At 46.2% G+C, this 6000-nt stretch overlaps 3 non-coding genes across 3 annotated transcripts; all 3 read right to left on the reverse strand.

The window, feature by feature from the left end:
- Positions 1-1149: 1149 nt before the first annotated feature.
- Positions 1150-1340, reverse strand: LOC130301805 (U2 spliceosomal RNA). Its single transcript, XR_008852156.1, has one exon. It is a non-coding gene; the product is annotated as a U2 spliceosomal RNA (small nuclear RNA).
- A 2084-nt stretch (positions 1341-3424) lies between these two features.
- On the reverse strand, positions 3425-3615 carry LOC130301806 (U2 spliceosomal RNA). Its single transcript, XR_008852157.1, has one exon. It is a non-coding gene; the product is annotated as a U2 spliceosomal RNA (small nuclear RNA).
- Positions 3616-5703: 2088 nt separating this feature from the next.
- On the reverse strand, positions 5704-5893 carry LOC130301810 (U2 spliceosomal RNA). Its single transcript, XR_008852161.1, has one exon. It is a non-coding gene; the product is annotated as a U2 spliceosomal RNA (small nuclear RNA).
- Between the last annotated feature and the right edge of the window lie 107 nt (positions 5894-6000).

A 6000-nucleotide genomic window follows, 5' to 3' on the forward strand; every position in this document is an offset into this window, starting at 1 on the left:
TAAACCCATTTCCACCTTTTTTTCCCTTCTCTTCCTCTTACTTTTTTTTCAAGTTTTTTTACGTTTTTCTCCTTTTCGCCTCTTTTCTGGGCGTATTATTCTTCTTTTTCTTCTTTTTTTTCGTCTAATGCATACCCCATCAGTGCAGCAATGCTTATTCAATACCGCCAGCAGATGGAGACACTGGGGGATAATTTTCTAAGGATTTATACTGATTTTTCCTGTCTGAATTTGTCGCACAGAAAGTTGCAGGCCAAATATGTGTGACATTTCTGCGACTTTAGCTTCTAGAGCATTTTTACAACATTATACATAGGTGCTGAATACATAAAAAGCGACTGTTCAGCGACAGACAAGTCGCATCGGCTGAAAGTAGGCCAGAATGTCAGTCCATGTTGGAGCAGGTTTAGATACAGTCTAAAGTATAGATCTCAAAGTCTGTGCACAGAATTTAGCAAGGGCCTCGCACCTTCTTATGCATCAGGTAGGTGCACAATAGCATAGCCTAACCCTCTGTACTTTGGTCTATATTGATGCGGGACATAGACAGCCAGCTGATGACCAATCCATTAGTGCAATGGATGGCTGGAAGCATTTGTCTTTGCCTTTGCAATACCACAGAAGCAATGCATGGTCAATGTACAGCAATGACACACCTGTGTGAACAGCCAGGAGACCCCCCCCCCCCCCCCATGTTATGTTACATAGTTACATAGTTAGTACGGTCGAAAAAAGACATATGTCCATCAAGTTCAACCAGGGAATTAAGGGGTAGGGGTGTGGCGCGATATTGGGGAAGGGATGAGATTTTATATTTCTTCATAAGCATTAATCTTATTTTGTCAATTAGGAACATTCAGCACCCACCCGCTATCAAGGCAGCTGCCTATCATGTCATGCCCTACCTGCACAGGTGTGCTGGCTACTCAAATGATCCAATTAAGGAGGCCATTTAGTCAGCAGCAGCAGAAGTCCTGTGCCTGGACGCTCCAACAGCGGCCAGACACAAGCAGAAGCAGCAGAAGCAGCAGCAGCACCACCTTTTGTTTTTTGGCTGCAGCAGCAGCAAGGCCCACAGGGCTGGCTAGCTGGCTAGCCAGCAAGCAGGTAGCAATGAAAGTAGGAATCTTTCTTTTTAACCCTGTAAGGGGGTGGTGCACTGTACCCGAAGATACTGCCATATCGGGTCAATGCATAGGGCGACGGAAGCAAGCTTCGAAATCGGCCCCCGTTCTCAAAAATCCATTTAATATATGGTCCCCAGATAGGGGACGTATCAGATATTAAACTGATAAGAACAGATACTACACTTGATCTTAGCCAAAAGGCCGAGAAGCGATAACCGTGAAAGGGGCGGGCCCAACAAGGTGCCCTTCATGGGCACTATCACTGCTTGCTGTCAGGGAGGCTGCCAGACAATTTTCCATGCACACTCTGGGCTGGGGGGCAGTCAACCACCAGTACACACAGCAGAACCTAAACCCATACCATTATTGCTAAGCAGCAAGACAGGGGCCCATTGCACTCCCACGGGGCCTTTTTAAATGCAATCCATAACCCGGATTTGCCAGGAACCCTTCTTACTCCTCCTACTTGCATGTGACACTGGGCTTAGGATCTGCATAGGAAACACACACACAAGCACACACCTACCTTTGTTGCCTGCAGATGCCTCCTTGGCTGTCCCCAAACGGTATCAAACCAACACCCACGGGAAGCTGTAAGCATAGAGGACATGCCTGCACCCCATTGGACTTACCTGTGTGGGTTAAACCCGGGTTATTTGACAACCTATGGCGGTGATGGTTCTGCTCAGGCAGAGCAGTGCTGATGCTCCTCATAAAGCTGTCGCTGCTGTGAAGGTTCTAGGTGACATCACAAATCCCTATGGTTACATACACAACAAAGCTGGGTTGTTGTTGTTTACACTCTGCAAGGCCTGTGGAAGTGAGTGACATCATAGCACTGTAGTTCTGAGGGTTCTAGATGGATGCAACAATCTCCTGTTGCTTCTATGAAGGCCATAATAGACGACATCACCAAACAGCTCCATAGTCACATACACAGCAAAGGAGAGATGTTGTTTACACCTAGTGATGTCAGTGGTATTGAGTGACATCACAGCACAGTGCTAAGGCTCCTGGGCCTGGACACAGCAGCGGCTGCAATATCTCAACGGAGAATACGTTTATATATATGTGTGTGTGTGCGCGTATATATATATATATATATATATATATATATATTTCTCCGCCGAAATCACTTTTAAACCCATTTCCACCTTTTTTTCCCTTCTCTTCCTCTTACTTTTTTTTCACGTTTTTTTACGTTTTTCTCCTTTTCGCCTCTTTTCTGGGCGTATTATTCTTCTTTTTCTTCTTTTTTTTCGTCTAATGCATACCCCATCAGTGCAGCAATGCTTATTCAATACCGCCAGCAGATGGAGACACTGGGGGATAATTTTCTAAGGATTTATACTGATTTTTCCTGTCTGAATTTGTCGCACAGAAAGTTGCAGGCCAAATATGTGTGACATTTCTGCGACTTTAGCTTCTAGAGCATTTTTACAACATTATACATAGGTGCTGAATACATAAAAAGCGACTGTTCAGCGACAGACAAGTCGCATCGGCTGAAAGTAGGCCAGAATGTCAGTCCATGTTGGAGCAGGTTTAGATACAGTCTAAAGTATAGATCTCAAAGTCTGTGCACAGAATTTAGCAAGGGCCTCGCACCTTCTGATGCATCAGGTAGGTGCACAATAGCATAGCCTAACCCTCTGTACTTTGGTCTATATTGATGCGGGACATAGACAGCCAGCTGATGACCAATCCATTAGTGCAATGGATGGCTGGAAGCATTTGTCTTTGCCTTTGCAATACCACAGAAGCAATGCATGGTCAATGTACAGCAATGACACACCTGTGTGAACAGCCAGGAGACCCCCCCCCCCCCCCCCATGTTATGTTACATAGTTACATAGTTAGTACGGTCGAAAAAAGACATATGTCCATCAAGTTCAACCAGGGAATTAAGGGGTAGGGGTGTGGCGCGATATTGGGGAAGGGATGAGATTTTATATTTCTTCATAAGCATTAATCTCTTATTTTGTCAATTAGGAACATTCAGCACCCACCCGCTATCAAGGCAGCTGCCTATCATGTCATGCCCTACCTGCACAGGTGTGCTGGCTACTCAAATGATCCAATTAAGGAGGCCATTTAGTCAGCAGCAGCAGAAGTCCTGTGCCTGGACGCTCCAACAGCGGCCAGACACAAGCAGAAGCAGAAGCAGCAGAAGCAGCAGCAGCACCACCTTTTGTTTTTTGGCTGCAGCAGCAGCAAGGCCCACAGGGCTGGCTAGCTGGCTAGCCAGCAAGCAGGTAGCAATGAAAGTAGGAATCTTTCTTTTTAACCCTGTAAGGGGGTGGTGCACTGTACCCGAAGATACTGCCATATCGGGTCAATGCATAGGGCGACGGAAGCAAGCTTCGAAATCGGCCCCCGTTCTCAAAAATCCATTTAATATATGGTCCCCAGATAGGGGACGTATCAGATATTAAACTGATAAGAACAGATACTACACTTGATCTTAGCCAAAAGGCCGAGAAGCGATAACCGTGAAAGGGGCGGGCCCAACAAGGTGCCCTTCATGGGCACTATCACTGCTTGCTGTCAGGGAGGCTGCCAGACAATTTTCCATGCACACTCTGGGCTGGGGGGCAGTCAACCACCAGTACACACAGCAGAACCTAAACCCATACCATTATTGCTAAGCAGCAAGACAGGGGCCCATTGCACTCCCACGGGGCCTTTTTAAATGCAATCCATAACCCGGATTTGCCAGGAACCCTTCTTACTCCTCCTACTTGCATGTGACACTGGGCTTAGGATCTGCATAGGAAACACACACACAAGCACACACCTACCTTTGTTGCCTGCAGATGCCTCCTTGGCTGTCCCCAAACGGTATCAAACCAACACCCACGGGAAGCTGTAAGCATAGAGGACATGCCTGCACCCCATTGGACTTACCTGTGTGGGTTAAACCCGGGTTATTTGACAACCTATGGCGGTGATGGTTCTGCTCAGGCAGAGCAGTGCTGATGCTCCTCATAAAGCTGTCGCTGCTGTGAAGGTTCTAGGTGACATCACAAATCCCTATGGTTACATACACAACAAAGCTGGGTTGTTGTTGTTTACACTCTGCAAGGCCTGTGGAAGTGAGTGACATCATAGCACTGTAGTTCTGAGGGTTCTAGATGGATGCAACAATCTCCTGTTGCTTCTATGAAGGCCATAATAGACGACATCACCAAACAGCTCCATAGTCACATACACAGCAAAGGAGAGATGTTGTTTACACCTAGTGATGTCAGTGGTATTGAGTGACATCACAGCACAGTGCTAAGGCTCCTGGGCCTGGACACAGCAGCGGCTGCAATATCTCAACGGAGAATACGTTTATATATATGTGTGTGTGTGCGCGTATATATATATATATATATATATATATATATATATATATATATTTCTCCGCCGAAATCACTTTTAAACCCATTTCCACCTTTTTTTCCCTTCTCTTCCTCTTACTTTTTTTTCACGTTTTTTTACGTTTTTCTCCTTTTCGCCTCTTTTCTGGGCGTATTATTCTTCTTTTTCTTCTTTTTTTTCGTCTAATGCATACCCCATCAGTGCAGCAATGCTTATTCAATACCGCCAGCAGATGGAGACACTGGGGGATAATTTTCTAAGGATTTATACTGATTTTTCCTGTCTGAATTTGTCGCACAGAAAGTTGCAGGCCAAATATGTGTGACATTTCTGCGACTTTAGCTTCTAGAGCATTTTTACAACATTATACATAGGTGCTGAATACATAAAAAGCGACTGTTCAGCGACAGACAAGTCGCATCGGCTGAAAGTAGGCCAGAATGTCAGTCCATGTTGGAGCAGGTTTAGATACAGTCTAAAGTATAGATCTCAAAGTCTGTGCACAGAATTTAGCAAGGGCCTCGCACCTTCTGATGCATCAGGTAGGTGCACAATAGCATAGCCTAACCCTCTGTACTTTGGTCTATATTGATGCGGGACATAGACAGCCAGCTGATGACCAATCCATTAGTGCAATGGATGGCTGGAAGCATTTGTCTTTGCCTTTGCAATACCACAGAAGCAATGCATGGTCAATGTACAGCAATGACACACCTGTGTGAACAGCCAGGAGACCCCCCCCCCCCCATGTTATGTTACATAGTTACATAGTTAGTACGGTCGAAAAAAGACATATGTCCATCAAGTTCAACCAGGGAATTAAGGGGTAGGGGTGTGGCGCGATATTGGGGAAGGGATGAGATTTTATATTTCTTCATAAGCATTAATCTTATTTTGTCAATTAGGAACATTCAGCACCCACCCGCTATCAAGGCAGCTGCCTATCATGTCATGCCCTACCTGCACAGGTGTGCTGGCTACTCAAATGATCCAATTAAGGAGGCCATTTAGTCAGCAGCAGCAGAAGTCCTGTGCCTGGACGCTCCAACAGCGGCCAGACACAAGCAGAAGCAGAAGCAGCAGAAGCAGCAGCAGCACCACCTTTTGTTTTTTGGCTGCAGCAGCAGCAAGGCCCACAGGGCTGGCTAGCTGGCTAGCCAGCAAGCAGGTAGCAATGAAAGTAGGAATCTTTCTTTTTAACCCTGTAAGGGGGTGGTGCACTGTACCCGAAGATACTGCCATATCGGGTCAATGCATAGGGCGACGGAAGCAAGCTTCGAAATCGGCCCCCGTTCTCAAAATCCATTTAATATATGGTCCCCAGATAGGGGACGTATCAGATATTAAACTGATAAGAACAGATACTACACTTGATCTTAGCCAAAAGGCCGAGAAGCGATAACCGTGAAAGGGGCGGGCCCAACAAGGTGCCCTTCATGGGCACTATCACTGCTTGCTGTCAGGGAGGCTGCCAGACAATTTTCCATGCACACTCTGGGCTGGGGGG

Source organism: Hyla sarda, unplaced genomic scaffold (genome assembly GCF_029499605.1).
Source record: "Hyla sarda isolate aHylSar1 unplaced genomic scaffold, aHylSar1.hap1 scaffold_1136, whole genome shotgun sequence".
Taxonomy (NCBI): Eukaryota; Metazoa; Chordata; class Amphibia; order Anura; family Hylidae; genus Hyla; species Hyla sarda.